Raw genomic sequence first — 16,343 nt, forward strand, 5'->3', positions numbered from 1 at the left:
ACTTTATTGTTTTATTTTAAAAATGTTAAAGCCTGGTGCAGTGGCCCAAACCTGTAATCCCAGCAATTTGGGAGGTGGAGGCAGGAGAATCACTTGAGTCCAGAAGTTGGAGACCAGCCTGGGCATCACAGCGAAACCCCGCTCTACTAAAAATACAAAAATTAGCTGGGCATGGCAGCATACCTATAGTCCCAGCTACCTGGGAGGCTAAGGTGGGAGGATTACTTGAGCCCAGCAAGTCAAGGCTGTGGTGAGCTGTGATCGCACAACTGCACTCCAGCCTGGGTGAGGGGAGTGAAATACTGTCTCAAAAACAACACAAAAAAATTCCATCAAATTATATATTTGCTCTTTTTTTTTGTTCGATATTGTACTTTTAAGGTATTTGTGTTGATTTAACTAGCTATAGCTTAACATTTTTACAAATAAAATTGTTAATTTTAACCCTATTTCTTTCTGGTTTGTACGTTTCTGTCATTTTTTTTTTAAAGTATGTTTCTTTCCATGGAAGAGAAAATACTTTATATTTTTCACTATAAGTGTGTGTGTATACATATATATATAGTGTGTGTATATACATAGGTATATATGTGTATATGTATATATACAAACATATATGCATACCTATATATACACCTATATATATGTATAGGTATGCATATATGTGTATATGTATAGGTATGCACATTGGTATGCATATATGTGTATATACCTATATATGTATATATGTTTGTATATATGTATGTATATATAGATATGTATATATGTGTGTATATATTTACACACACACACATATATACTTAACTTTTTTATCTAAAATCTTTTATTTTCGTTTTCTTGTTTGTTTATTTGTTTATTTAATTGTTTTTTGAGATGGAATCTCACTCTGCCACCCAGGCTGGAGTGCAATGGCATGTCTCAGCTCACTGCAACCTCCACCTCCCGGGTTCAAGAGATTCTCCTGCCTCGGCCTGCAGAGTAACTGAGATTGCAAGTGTGTACCACCAGGCCTGGCTAATTCTTGTATTTTTAGTAGAGATGGAGTTTCACCATATTGGCCAGGTTGGTGTCGAACTCCTGACCTCAAGTGATCTGCCCACCTGGGACTCCAAAGTGCTAGGATTACAGAGATGAGCCACTGCTCCCAGTCTCTTTTGATTTTTAATTAAAAAATTTTTTTCTGTATAACATGTGGACCCAATTTTATTAAGAGTTATAGAAATTTAAAAAATCAACTTGGAGATATTCTGTAAAAAAATTATTAAAACATTAGTATGTGGATCAATAAAAATCTTCCTGTGTTGCAAGTGAGAGTATAATTGGTACAATACATTGATAAACTGTTTGAAAGTATCTATAAAATTTACATATATGTATACCGTAAATGCAGCAATCCCACTCCTAGGTATATACCTAACAAGTATACATTCTGTTCATCTAAAGATAGACACAGGAATGTTCACAGAAATCTTATTCTTACCACTCCAATGCTGTAAATAACTCAATGATCATTCACCGTGGAATGGATAAATTGTATCATATTCATAAATGAAAAACTACAAAATAATAATGAACAAACTGCAATTACATGCAATGTGGATGTATCTTGCAAAGGTATTTTTGGACTAAAGAAACCATATATAAAATAAATAATTCCATGTGATTTCACTTGCATATACATTTATATATATTTATATATTATAGAGTGAGTTCAAAATTGACAAAACTAAACTCTGGTGTTACCGATTACAGGGTTTCTGCCCAGAAGGAGCCATGAAGTATGCCCAGAAGGAGGCATGAAGTGCTAGCAATGTTCTGTTTCACGATAAAGGTTATGGATATACTTATGTGTTCAGTTTGTAAAAATTCATTGAGTTACACGACTATGATTTTTCACTTTCTACAGTCTTCTATTATTCAATTAAAAGTTTACTACAGATCTTAATAGTAGTTATATGATAAGAAATAAATTTTTGCTTAATTCATGGTATTTCACTGTATTTTTCTAATTATTTATGGTAATAAGCATTCCCTTTTTATGAGAGCTTTACTGAAATATAACTTACATAAGAAAAACTCAACTCATTTTAAGGGTACAATCCAAGATATAGAACATGTTCATTTCCCCAAAATTTCACAGTGCCCTTTTGCTAACATTTCCCTGGGCCACTGTGATCTGATCTCTGTTTGCTTTCTGTTGCTACAGTTTTGCCTTTTCTGAAAATTCCACATAAATGAAAGTTTTTTGTGTCTGGCTTCTTTTACCTAGCATATTTTCAAGATCATGTTGCTGTGTGTATGAGTAGTTCTTTCCTTTCTATTGCTGGGTTGAATTCCATTGTATAAATTATTGCATAGTTTGCTTGCCTATTCAGCAGCTAAAGAACTTTTGGGTTGTTTTCTTTTCTTTGGTCTTGTGAATAAAGCTTCCAGGAGCATTTCAATACATTTCTCTTTCTTTGGGGCAGAAAACTAGGAGTAAATTTCTTAACTTTGCAATAAGCACATATTTAATTTTATACAAAATTATCAAGCTATCTCTACAATGGCTATACCATTTGGGGTTTTGTTTTGTTTTGTTTTGCTTTTTACTTTTTTTTTTTTAATTTATTTTTTACTTTTAAGTTCATGGGCACAAGTGCGGGTTTGTTACATAGGTAAACTTCTGTCATGGGGGTTGTTGTACAGGTTATTGCCTCACCCAGGTATTAAGCCTAGTACCCACGAGTTGTTTTTTCCTGATCTTCTCCCTCCTTTCATCCTCCACACTCTGAAAGGCCCAGTGTGTGATGTTCCTCTATTTGTCCATGTGTTCTCATCATTTAGCTTTCACTTATAAGTGAGAAAATGCAGTATTTGATTTTCTGTTCCTGGATTAGTTAGCTAAGGATAATGGCCTCAAGCTCCATCCATGTCCCTGCAAAGGACATGATCTTGTTCTTTTTCATGGCTGCGTAGTATTCCAAGGTGTATATGTACAACACTTTCCTTATCCTGTCTATCACTGATGGGCATTTAGGTTAATTCCATGTCCTTGCTATTGTGAATAGTGCTGCAGTGAACATACACAGGCATGTGTCTTTATATTAAAATAATTTATATTCCTTTGGGTATATATCCAGTAATGAGACTACTGGATTAAATGGGATTTCTGTCTTTAGTACTTTGAGGAATTGCCACACTGTCTTCTACAACTAATTTATACTCCCATCAACAGTGTATAAGTTTTCCTTTTTCTCTATAACCTTGACAGCATTTGTTATTTTTTGAATTTTTAATAGTAACCATTCTGACCGGTGTTATATGGTATTTCACTGTGGTTTTGATTTGCATTTCTCTAATCATCAGTGATGTTGAGCTTTTTTTCATGTGATTGTTGGCCATGTGTATTTCTTCTTTCGATAACTGTCTGTTCATTTCCCCTGCCCACTTTTATTATTTTTGTTTTTGTTTTTGACAGAGTCTCACTCTGTCACCCAGGTTGGAATGCAGTGGCATGATCTGGGCTCACTGCAGCCTCCACCTCCCGAGCTCAAGCAATTCTCCCACCTCAGCTTCTCAAGTAGCTGGGATCACAGGCGCACACCACTATGCCGGGCTAAGTTTTTATATTGTTTTGGTAGACATGGGGTTTCGCCAGGTTGCCCAGGCTGGTCTTGGACCTGAGTTCAGGTGTCCAACAGTGCTGGGATTACAGGCATGAACCACCATGCCCAGCCTTTTTGTCCACTTTTTAATAGGGTTGTTGGGTTTTTTTTTCTTTTAAATTCATTGAAGTTCCTTATAGATGCTAGATATTGGACCTGTGTTGGATGCACAGTTTGCAAAATTTTTTTCCCCATTCTGTCAGTTGTCTGTATACTGTTGATGGTTTCTTTTGCTGTGCAGAAGCTCTTTAATTTAGTTAGATCCCATTCGTTAATTTTTGCTTTTGTTGGAATTACTTTTGTTGTCTTCCTCATAAAATCTTTGCTTGTGCTTATGTCCTGAATGGTATTGCCTAGGTTATCTTCTATGTTTTTATAGTTCGGGATTTTACATTTAAGTCTTTAATCCATCTTGAGTTAATTTTTGTATATGGTGTAAAGAAGGAATCCAGTTTCAATCTTCTGCATATAGCTACCCAGTTAGCCCAGCACCATTTATTGAATAGAAAATCTTTTTCTCATTGTTTTTAATCAGCTTTGTTGAAAATCAAATAGTTGTAGGCATATGGTCTTATTTCTGGGTTCTCTGTTATGTTCCACTGGTCTATGGGTTTGTTTTTATACCAGGACCATGCTGTCTTGGATACTGTAGCCCTGTAGTATAGTTTAAAATCAGGTAACATGATGTCTCCAGCTTTGCTCTTTTTGCTTAGGATTGCCTTCACTATTCAGACTATTTTTTTGTTCCATATGAATTTTAAAATAGCTTTTTCTAGTTTGTAAAGAATGTCAATGGTAGTTTAATAGAAATAATATTGACTCTATAAGTTTCTTTGGGCATAATGGCCATTTTAATGATATTGATTCTTCTTATCTATGAGCATGGAATGTTTTTCTATTTGTTTCTGCCGTATCTGATTTCTTTGGGAAGTGATTCTCCTTGTACACATCTGTCACCTCCCTAGTTGGCTGTATTCCTAGGCATGTTATTCTTTTCATGGCAACTGTGAATGTGATTGTATTCCTGATTTGGCTCTCAGTTTGAATATTATTGGTATATAGTTAATGCTAACGATTTTTGCACATGGATTTTGTATCCTGAGACTTTGATGAAGTTGCTTATCAGCTTAAGGAGCTTTTGGGCTAAGACACTGGATTTTTCTAGACATAGGATCACGTAATCTGCAAACAGGGAGAGTTTGACTTCCTTTCTTCCTATTTGGATGCCATTTATTTTTTTCTCTTGTCTGATTGCTCTTGCCAGACCTTCCAATTCTATGTTGGATAGGAGTGGTGAGAGAGGGCATCCTTTTCTTGTGCCACTTTTCAAGGGAAATGCGTCAAGCTTTTGACCAGTCAGCATGATGCTGGTTATGGGTTTGTCATATATAACTCTTATTATTTTGAAGTATGTTCCTTCAATACCTAATTTATTGAAAGTTTTTAACATGAAATGACATTGAATTTTATCAAAAAGCCTTGTCTGCATCTATTGAGATAATCCTGTGTGATATTTCCCTATTTGACAAATCATTTTATCATTATACAGTGTCCCTCTTTGCCTTTTTTTACTGTTGTTGTTTAAAGTCTGTTTTGTCTAATATAAGAATAGCTACTCCTGCTCACTTTTGGTTTCCATTTGCGTGTAATATCTTTTACCACCTCTTTACTTTAAGTTTATGTGAGTCCTTATGTATTAGGTGAGTCTCTTGAAGACAGCAGATACATGGTTGGTGGATTTTTATTCATTCTGCCACTCTGTATCTTGTAAGTGGAGCATTTAGGCCATTTACATTCAATGTTAGTATTGAGATGTGAGGTACTGTTCTCTTCATCATGTTAGTTGTTGCCTAAAAACTTTGTTCCCCCCCCCCCCCTTGTGCTATTGTTTTACAGACCCTGTTAGATTTATGCTTTAAGGAGGTTCTGTTTTGGTATATTTCAAAGTTTTCTTTCAAGATTTAGAACTCCTTTTAGCATGTGTTGTAGTGCCGGTTTGGTAGTGCCAAATTCTCTCAGCATTTGTTTGTCTGAAAAATACTTTATCTCTTCTTCATTTATGAAGCTTAGTTTTGCTGGATTAAAAATTATTGGCTGACAATTATTTGTTTAAGAAGGCTAAAGATAGGACCCCAATGTCTTCTGGCTTATAAGGTTTCTGCTGATAAATCAGATGTTAATCTGATAGGTTTTTCCTTACAGGTTACCTGATGCTTTGTCTCACAGTTGTTAAGATTCTTTTCTTTGACTTTAGATAACCCAATGACTATGTGTCTAGTAATGATCTTTTTGCAATGAATTTTACAGGAATTTTTTGAGCTTATTGTATTTGGATGTCTAGATCTCTAGCAAGGCCAGGAAATTTTCCTCAGTTATTCTCGCAAACAAGTTTTCCAAACTTTTAGATTTCTCTTCTCCCTCAGGAACACCAATTATTCTTTAACATAATCCCAGATTTCTTGTAGGCTTTATGCATTCTTTAAAATTCTTTTTTATTTACCTGGCAATTCAGATATTTCTTCTTAGTTTGCATCCATTGCTGGGGAACTAGTATGATCTTTTGGAGGTGTTATAGAGCCCTGTTTTGTCACATTATCAGAATGATTTTTCTGGTTCTTTTACATTTGGGTAGACTATTTCTTAAAATTAGAACTACATTTTAATACTAAGTCTGTTGCTACTGATTGGCAAGCTATCTTGATGATATTTAAACTCTACCTTGGCATAGGTTTATGTCTTAGTTCTCTATTTAGTTGCATTGGTTTCTTTCTATATTCCTGTTTCACTATCACACTGCATTAATTAGTGTACCACTATAATTAACATTATATTGCGTAATGTAATCTTCTCTAATTATTATTCAACTACAGAATGTGCACCCTTGAAAATTTAAGTTGAAACTTAGGTCCTTTTGGAAGTGATTAAAGCATGAGAATTCCAAAAACTATGAAAACCCTGGAAGACAACTGAGGCAATACCACACTGGACAGAAGCAGGGGCAAAGTGGTTTTTTGAGATGGAATCTACTCCTGGTAAAGATATTGGAAACATGGATGACACAACCAAAAGCAATTCAGAATGTTATGGAAACTTAGTTGATAGAGTAATTGCATTGTTTAAGAGTATTGACTGCAGTTTTAAATGTTTTCCTCTGGGTAAAATACTATCAGACAACATCACATGCTACAGAGAAATATTTTATGAAAGGAATAGTCAAGATGCAACAAACGTTACTTTCGTCTTATTTTAAGAAACTGCCACAGCCACCCGCCCTTCAGGAACCACTACCCTGATTAGTCAGCAGTCACCAGCATGGAGGCAAGACCTCCCACCAGCAAAAAGATTATGACTCCCTGAAGGTTCAGATGATTGTTAGCATTTTTAGTAATTAAGTATTTTTAAATTATGATACGTACGTTGTTCTTTTTAGACATTATGTTTTTACTACTTAATAAACTACAGTGTAGTGTGAAGATAACTTCAATTCACTGAGAAACAAAATTTCTGTGTGTCTCACTTTATTGCAATATTTGCTTTATCGTGATGGCCTGGAATGGAACGTGCAATTTCTCCAAAGTGTGCCTGTATACTCAGAAATAGGATTGCTGGACCCTATAATAGTTCTATTTTTAACAATTTGGGAAATGTTTATATGATTTTCTATAATGGCTGCACCATTTTACACTCTAATCAACAGTGTACAAGTGTTCCTTTTTCTTCATATCATCATCAACTTTTTTTATCTTTAGACTTTCTTAAGTCTAAAGGTGTAAGGTGATATTTCCTTGTGGCTTTGATTTGCATTTCCCTGGTGAGTTGTCTGTCAAGCATGTTTTCATATACCTGTTGGTCACGGGTATGTCTTCTTTGGAAAACTATCTATCCAGGTCCTTTGCTCATGTTTTAAACTGGCTAAAATATTTATCCATTCTTAAGCATCCATCTCAAGTACACTTCCTCTTTAAAGGTCATCTCACTACCTAATATTACTCTATCACTCATTTGTGTTTCCATAATGTATTTACCTCCATAACTTGTGTTTTCTATTTTGTCTTGTATATAAGTCTGTGTCCATGCTAGATAGACTCTTGAAGGTAAGACTCATGGTCATACCCCTCAAAACTCATTCTGAAAAAAGATGAGTAATAAGTCTTGTTATTTATCTTTGTATCTCACTTCCTTACACCTAGCATAACGAAGGGCCTCAGAAAATGTTGATTGATTTAAATGATTTAATTTTAGATATTTGGAAGAAATTTCTATACCCTTGCAAAGAGAGCAAGAGAGTGCATATAACCTTAAGCTATAAATGACAACCAAGTGACTGGAGATTTTCAGAGTAAATGACCATTAATCTTGATTTCTGTTGAGCATATTTCATTTTCATTCTTTCTCTTTCCTCTTTCCTTGGTGTTTACTTTTCAAACCATATCAAATACCACATACTTAGGATGGAGTTGAGTTTTCTGTATTTGAATATTTTATTAGACATCTTAGAGAATAAATTCAGTACAATATCATGTCTTACATTGGAACTGAGGTCTTTTGAGGAGGCAAATGGCTAATGGAATTTCTAAATAACCATGGGTTTGTTGTGGCCTTTTTCTTTTCTAGAATCGAGATAGCTGTCTATCTCAGTTTTAACTCACACAATTTGCAACTTGTAGGTAATTTATTAGTGACAGATTTAGTTATAGATCAACTAAAAATATTGAGTGTTTGGTTTGGGGACATTCTAATGGAGCTGGTCTATTATGTTTCATTTTGATGAAGATATTAGACTCAATAAAGTTTCCTCCAGCTACATCTGTTAAGTTCCTTTTAACAGGAAAATCTTTCATTGGTATTTTAAAGTTTTTATAGTTTTCTTTGTGTGTTTGGAAAGTGTTCAAAACATTCTAACACTAACAAAAAATTACGCAGTTACGCAATAATTCCAGGAATATTAGTTTGTCTTGTTCCAAATGTACTATTTTCATCCTCCTTTTAACTAATCTTAAATGTATTCAGCCCTTTTCCTTAATAAATTTTGAATTTTTAAATCAGTCATATATGAATTGTTATCATATCAAGACTTCCAGCTAGCCAAAAACAATGACGTCTAGGTCTCTATCTTCAATTATTTTCCCCAGAAATATAGAACAATGAGGAGAAAAAAAAATAAAACTAAAGGAAAACCTCAGCATAAATTCAAGACAAGAAATGCCAAAATGTCAAATTACCTGAAAGTACAAAAGGAGAAAAAAATGCCAAGTTATGGCACGTGATCTCTAGTGCTCCTACTCTATGAGGCAAAGGCAGGTAAGAAAAATGCATGGAATGGAGAAAAATGCAACAAACAAGAGGGTCTAATTTTAATGTAAAATCACAGTCAGAAAGAATAATTTGTCCTAAGTCTAAAAATACTATAGAAGTTTCAAGGAAGACCAGAGAATAGATAAAGGGAATGGACTTACTAGTGTATTTTATTTGAATAAAACTTTGTAGCCTCTGGAAGAGGAAAAAAATGAAAAAGGAGAATTAGAAACAACTTTTGACAACTAGGTGGTTAAGGGAAAAGTTTATGGTGCTAAAGACAAAATGTAACTAAAAATTCAAGAGACATAACTTCTCTATCCACCATAAAAACTAACAAACAAACAAACAATTTAGTGTATGTCTTGATTTTGCTTTGTTTACAGAGTAATGACTTTCCAAAAGAGACTACACTAAAATAAAAATGTATTAAGTGACACTGAGGAAAGACAAGAATCAATCAAGCTAAAAAAATAAGATAAAGACATAAAAAAGTTCAAAAAGAAAGTAATAAACATGAAAGACAATAATCACATTTTTATTGAAAAAAATAGAAAGTATACTTAAAACTTTAATACAATAAACTGTCAGAGTTAAAATATTTTTATCTACATATTTGAAAGGTTCATCAGGTACTTGGAAAAATAAAACCAAAATGAAAACAGAAATATGTGCTAGTAAAAATATTAGTTTAATAAAATATTTGATATTATTTACAGGCCAAAAAAAAATCAAATAATGTCAAAAACAACAGGAAAAAACTTGAAATATCAAAGGACTAATGAAAAACAATATGCACAATAAGATAACAAGTGGAGAGTATTTTTAACTCAATAATAGTAGATCTGAATAAAGTAATTTATATGCAGTTATACTTTCAGTCAAATATCAAGGTTATTATGAGGGAAAAAAGCAGTTTTCAGAATACTTAGAGAATTCCCCTTCATCCATGTACCTATCTTAAGGTAGGTACTAAAGAATGAGATTCATCACCCATAAGATGACTGAAAAAAATCTGGAAATAGGATGGTGGTAAGTGGGTGTATATGACTAATCAAAATTGGGACAAAGATGGAATTTGTTGGTTCTGACCAATCTTACATAATTATAGCAACAAAATAATGACAAAAAGGAATTACAACACATAAAATAAAATAAATATCAATTAGTCCATACTTATATAAATAATCGAATGAATATATAAATAAATAGATACAAGAATAAATAAATGAATCATAGCAAGAAATAGTTATTCCTCAAAGTAGACTTCTAATTCATAAATGTAGAAGAATTGATGGAAAGAGAAAATCACCATCAAACAGATACCACAGTAATAATATTCCAGGCAGAAATAATGAATGGAATCTAACATTAATGAGTACAGAAATGTTGAAAAACAGGATATTTGCATCACCTTAAAATATCTCCACATAAAATATTTATTAAATACAAAAGAAAAAATAGTAGCATTATAATGAAGAATCATGTAACTCCCAAAGCAATATACTTCAAAAGAAACCATGTGACTTCTTTGGTTATGTTTTTCTAAAAATGCATAACGTTGGTTTAGCCATCAAACATCAAAATATCAAACTGAAATTGAAAGACATTCTACAAAATAATTTGCCAGTTATTTTTTAAAAGTATCAAGGCCATGAAAGATAAAACAAGACTGAGAAACTACAAAGGACTGAAGAAGACTAAGAAGTCATGATGATACAATACATTATATGAGCCTGGATAGGATCTAAGTCCAACAGTATAACAGTAGTGGAACAACTGGCAAAATTCAGATAATGTCCATAGGTTAGTTAATAGTATTCTGTCTGTGTTAATTTACAAGTTTTGATAATTATCTATGTTATGATATGTGGTGTTTTAAAAGTAATGAACTGGCTGAAGAATACATGGGGATTCTATACTATTTCAAAAATTTTCAGTAGGTATAAATTATTTCAAAACAAAAAGTTCTAGATTTGCTATTTCCTAATGACTAATAATGTTGAGCATCTTTACATATATTTATTGGACATTTGTATATCTTCTCCAGAGAATGTCTATTTAAATCCTTTGCCCCATTTTAAAATAGGATTGTTTACTTTTTTATCTATATCCTAATAAGAAAGTTTTTTTGTTTGTTTGTTTTAGTGTGGCACTACCATTGAAGAGCATTTCACTATTAGGTAATTTTCACTTTAAAATTTTTCATTATAATATTTTCACTATGCAAATGTCATTGAATTTTGCACTGCAGATAGATAAAATGTAGTTTTACCAACAAAATTCCTTGAAGCGGTTATGAAAATCCCTCTAAATTAACATTCTACCCATCTGAAAAACAGGCACATGATTCAAAAGGTTGAAATAGCAACAGTAGTAGGAAATCTATGTAGGAGAACGCTGCTCGGATATATCATTCCTGTGAAGATATCTAGAACTTGGGACCTTGTTTAAGGTTCTTCTGCAAAGCTAAAATTCTCCTAAATGTTTGTAAAGGGGATGGAAGGACTTAACCTGACCTATTCTCTCTTCTGCTCCTGAAAGACAAAAACTGGACTACATCTATATGACTGTAATGGAGAAGAATGTTTCTGTGTCCCAGCAAAGTATCTAGAAAAGTCGATCAGAAGATAGCATGGTTACTTGTTTACCATTTCTTACTAATTGAAGTCATCCTTCCTTCCTTGTGAAGTTATTAAGGATGGTTAGGAGTTAGAACAAGCACATTCAAGAAAACATACAATATATTTTATTCATTAGCACCAACCTGAGAAAGAAAAGGGAATTTCTTACCTGTAACTAAATTAGTCATATATCCTGGTTTATAACTGTATGCCCAATATTATGTCAGATGATCTCTTCTTTCTCTCAAAATTATCTAAATTTGGACAATAAATAATATAGTTACACTACCCATATATTAATATAATAATAAATAAAATGTTATTATATGTTCTTCTGGATTATTTTTTTCTTCAGGTAGATCAGCCACTTTTCACTTTATCTGGAGCTTAGTGAGTTTGGATTAAAGTTAATCAGCGTGAATTGTTAACCAATATGACAGAAAAGCTTTTTGCCGGGAATAACTATTTACCTGAAAATAGGTGTTTTTCTTCTTTTCTCTCCACGATGTAACATCTAGCCCGTAGTTTGTTCCCACATATCAGAAAGCATTGTTGGTTCCATCAACAGAATAGGACACTGAAAAATTTAGGTGGTCAATGTATACATGAGAAACACTGGAGTACAAAAAGGCTGAAGTAGGCTTGGAATATTGGCCATAGCTAAGGTGACCCTAAAGTGCCAAGAAAGAGGAAACTCAACAACCATATTAGGAAAAGCAGTCTATCTGGGATGCTTCCCCTGCTGGTGGATGGTATTTGGTATAGGACATTCTTACTGACTTGGGGAATGTGTCCTTTACATTTGCCCACCTACAAAGATTCATAGTCATTATGGAGTCTTTCTTTTCTTTCTTTCTTTCTTTCTTTCTTTCTTTCTTTCTTTCTTTCTTTCTTTCTTTCTTTCTTTCTTTCTTTCTTCCTTCCTTCCTTCCTTCCTTCCTTCCTTCTTTCTTTCTTCTTTCTTTCTTTTCTTTCTCTCTTTCCTTTCTTTTTCTTTCTTTGTCTCTTTCTATCCTTCCTTCTTTCCTTTCTCTTTCTTTCTCTTCCTTCCTTCCTTCTTCCTTCCTTCCTTCTTTCTCTCTCTCCCCCACCTCCCTCTCTCTCTCTTTCTCTCTTTCTTTTATTCTTTCTTTCCTCTCTCCTTCCTTCCTTCCTTCCTTCCTTCCTTCCTTCCTTCCTTCCTTCCTCCCTCCCTCCCTCTCTCCTTCTCTTCCTTTCCTTTCCTTTCCTTTCTTTTCCTTTCCTTTCCTTTTTCACTCTGCCTGGATGAGCAGACTTTTGAAAGACTTTTCCAAAAAAAATCAGTCAGCAGAACTGGAATAACTACCTATAACTACCTAATTCTTCAAATGCGCAGGCATCAATGTATAGCTACAAGGATCAAGAACAATCAAGGAAACATGCCATGACCAAAGGGATAAAATAACATGCCAGTGACCAGCATGAAAGAAATTAAGATATATGAACTGTTTGACAATCCATTATAACTATTTCAAGAAGGCTTAATGGACTTCAATAAAAGTCAGAGAAAAGATTTAACAAAATAAGGAAACAACAAGTGACCTGAATGAGAAATATGGAAACATCCCAAACCTGGAGGAAGATGTAAATATCTAGGTACAGGAAAGTTAAAGTTATTAAAACAGATTCAATCCAAATAAAACTAAACTGAGTCAAACTGACAAAAACCAAAGAGAGAATACTGAAAGCAACAAGATAAAAGAAGCAAATAATATATATCAGATAAAAGAAGCAAATAATATATATCAGAGTTCCAGCAATGCAGATGCAGCTAGAGGACATTATCTTAAGTGAACTAATGCAGAAACAGAAAACCAATTATCTTATGTTCTCACTTATAAGTAGGAGTTAAGTTTTGAGTACGTTTTGGCATAAAGACAGGAATAATAGACACTAGGGATTCCAAAAGGAGGAAGGGGAAAGGGTTGAAAAACCTCCTGTTGGGAGGTTCAGTATCTGGGTGATAGGCTCAATAGAAGCCCAAACCTCAGCATCACACCATATACTCTTGTAACAATCCTGCACATGTACCTAGGCTGTACAGCACAAAAAGAGATACGATTCATTTGTGGAAGAAAGAGAAGGAAGTGAACACAGAACTTTGCTTTAGACTCCAATAAAAGTTGAATTAAAAAAAAATAAGAAAAGGACCTGAATAGAACTTTCTCAAAAGAAGACATACAATGAACAGTGGGTATATGGAAAAGTAGTCAACATTACTAATCATTTAAAAAATGCAAATTAGAACCACAACGAAGTAGTACCTCATACTTGTTAAAAAGGCTATTATCAAAAAGAGAAAAGGTGACAGTGGCTCATGAAGATGTGGAGAAAAGGGAACCCATGTACACTATTGGTGGGAATGTAAATTAGTAAAACTATTATGAAAAATAGTTTGGAGTTTCCTCAAAAAATAAAAAAAGTTAACAAAACATTTGATCCTGAAATCTCACTATTCAATATATATCCAAAGGAAATAAAATCAGGACATCAAAGAGATATCTGCATTTCTGTGTTTATTGCAACACTGTTGAAAATAGTCAAGATATGGAATTAACTTGCTTTCATCAACAGATGAATGGATAAATAATATATGGCTTATCTAAAAAGTTGAATACTATTCAGTCATAAAATGCTACTACATGGGTAAAAATGGAGGACATTATTTAAGTGAAAGAAGCCAGGTACAGAAAGACAAATATTGCCTAATCTCACTTCTACGTGGAATATTCAAAGGTTGGTCTCACAGAAGTAGAGAGCAGGGCTAGGCACAGTGGCTCATGCCTGTAATCCCAGCACTTTGGGAAGCTGAAGCAGGAAGATCACTTGAGCCCAGGAGTTCAAGACCAGCCTGGGCAATATAGCAAGAACCCTTCTCTAGAAGAGAAGTAGAAAAGAGCAGGAGAAGGAGAAGAAAATAGTGAATTGAATAATAGTGGTTACCATGGGGCCGTGGAAGTTGTGAAGGGGTTGGGAAGATGTTAGTTGGTCAGCAGATGGGAGGAATATATTCAAGAGATTCATTGTATAGCATGACCACTAGAATTAATGATGATAAATTATACTCCTAAAAATGCTAAGAGAGTGGATATTAAATTTGCTCACCGTAACAATGATAACTATGTGAGGTAATTTATATATTAATTAGCTAGATTTAACCATTCCACAATCTATATGTACTTCCAAACATTGTGTTTGCATGATAAATATATACAATTTTATCTATCAATTGAAAATATAATTTTAAAAAGAAAATGTTCTTCCAAAGGCCCCAAATCTTATAGAAACTAAAGCAGATTTGTGGCAGCTTGAGAGTATGTGTCTGGGTTGGGACATAGAGAGTCACTGGTAATGGGTGTAAGATTTTTATCTGCTGTGTTCTAAAATAGATTGCAGTGATTATTGTAAATCTCTGTGAATACACTAGAAGTCCTTGAACTATACTTTTTAAATGAGAAAATGTTATGAGATATAAATTATACCTCAATAAAGCTATTAAGAATATATCATGGCCAGGTGTGGTGGCTCACGCCTGTAATCCCAGCACTTTGGGAGGATGAGGTGGGTGGATCATGAGATCAGGAGATAGAGACCATCCTGGCCAACATGGTGAAACCCCGTTTCAACTAAAAATACAAAAATTAGCTGGGCATGGCAATGTGTGCCTGTAATCCCAGCTACTCAGGAGGCTGAGGCAGGAGAATCACTTCAACTCGGGAGGCAGTGGTTGCAGTGAGCCGAGATCATGCTACTGCACTCCAGCCTAGCAACAGAGCTAGACTCCATCTCAAAAGAGAAATATATATATATATATATATACACACACACACATACATACTGAGATGTTGCTATTGAACATACTTTGCACCACTACCATTGCACTGAATCATAACCATGCCTAAACTGTACAACAATGTACTATATATAATTTACAAGCATTCGTGTGATTAAAAAGCATAAAAATTTGTAAACTTAATGTAGGTTTTAAAAGTCACGGTAGCATACAATGGATGTGTAACAATTCTTTGCTACCATTTAGGTGAATATTTCAGTTGATTACACCTTTGTGCTTGGTGATTTTGTAATTTTTCTCAATAAAATAGAACCCATTCAACACTGAATATACATAGCTAGCCTCTAATACATAGATTAGCCATTCATTTTGTATCTTTGGTTTCATTGTAGGTAATTTCCTGTCTATAAGAGTGTAGAAAATTAACACTCAATTTTAATCCTGTTGCAAACTTCAAATAATGGTGGAAGATAGAATATTTAAGAAAACATATCAATATTAAAATGTAAAATAGTCTGAGTTGAATTGTGGCTCAGCAGGATTACCAAACTTAAAATTTGTCGATTTATATCTGCTCTGCTAAAAATGTCAATGTTAAGTTTGTAAAATTTGAGAGTAGAACAATAAGAGGTAATGTTACATGTCCTAAGCACCTTCTGAAAAAAATACATACTCTTCACTTTTACCCTGTAGTCTGTGATTAGCATATCTGTCTGTAATAATCAGAGCCATTTGTTTCAAAGGCAACAATGCTGACTGTGGTGTACATGTGCCAGTCTGCAGAGATTTTAGTCATACTCCATCCATATAGTGTGTAAGATAATACATAGTTATTATTCAGGAGCCATTTGGATGAAGAAATAAGTTGCTTGAAGAAAATAAAGTCATAAAGTTCACTTCTAAATTGTAAAATAATAATTGAAGGCTTGCCCTTGCATTTGAAAATATTAACATATTATTTAA

At 33.7% G+C, this 16,343-nt stretch overlaps 1 protein-coding gene and 1 long non-coding RNA gene across 11 annotated transcripts in view; one reads left to right on the top strand and one right to left on the bottom strand.

Moving 5' to 3' along the window:
- The window catches only part of LOC139356062 (transmembrane protein 78-like), a 206,279-nt gene that overhangs the window by 47,893 nt on the left and 142,043 nt on the right, over positions 1 to 16,343 (bottom strand). For 5 of the 10 annotated variants that reach the window (XR_011607442.1, XR_011607441.1, XR_011607440.1 and 2 more), the window contains one exon: positions 12,037 to 12,143. The exons of the other annotated variants lie outside the window; for them this stretch is intronic. The gene's annotated coding sequence lies outside the window, so the exon portion shown is untranslated. The remainder of the gene's footprint in view (positions 1 to 12,036; positions 12,144 to 16,343) is intronic. 10 annotated transcript variants of the gene reach the window in all.
- Positions 1 to 16,343, top strand: part of LOC139356064 (uncharacterized) — a 190,698-nt gene that overhangs the window by 17,365 nt on the left and 156,990 nt on the right. The window lies entirely within an intron of this gene.

Source organism: Macaca nemestrina, chromosome 9 (assembly GCF_043159975.1).
Source record: "Macaca nemestrina isolate mMacNem1 chromosome 9, mMacNem.hap1, whole genome shotgun sequence".
Lineage (NCBI taxonomy): Eukaryota > Metazoa > Chordata > Mammalia > Primates > Cercopithecidae > Macaca > Macaca nemestrina.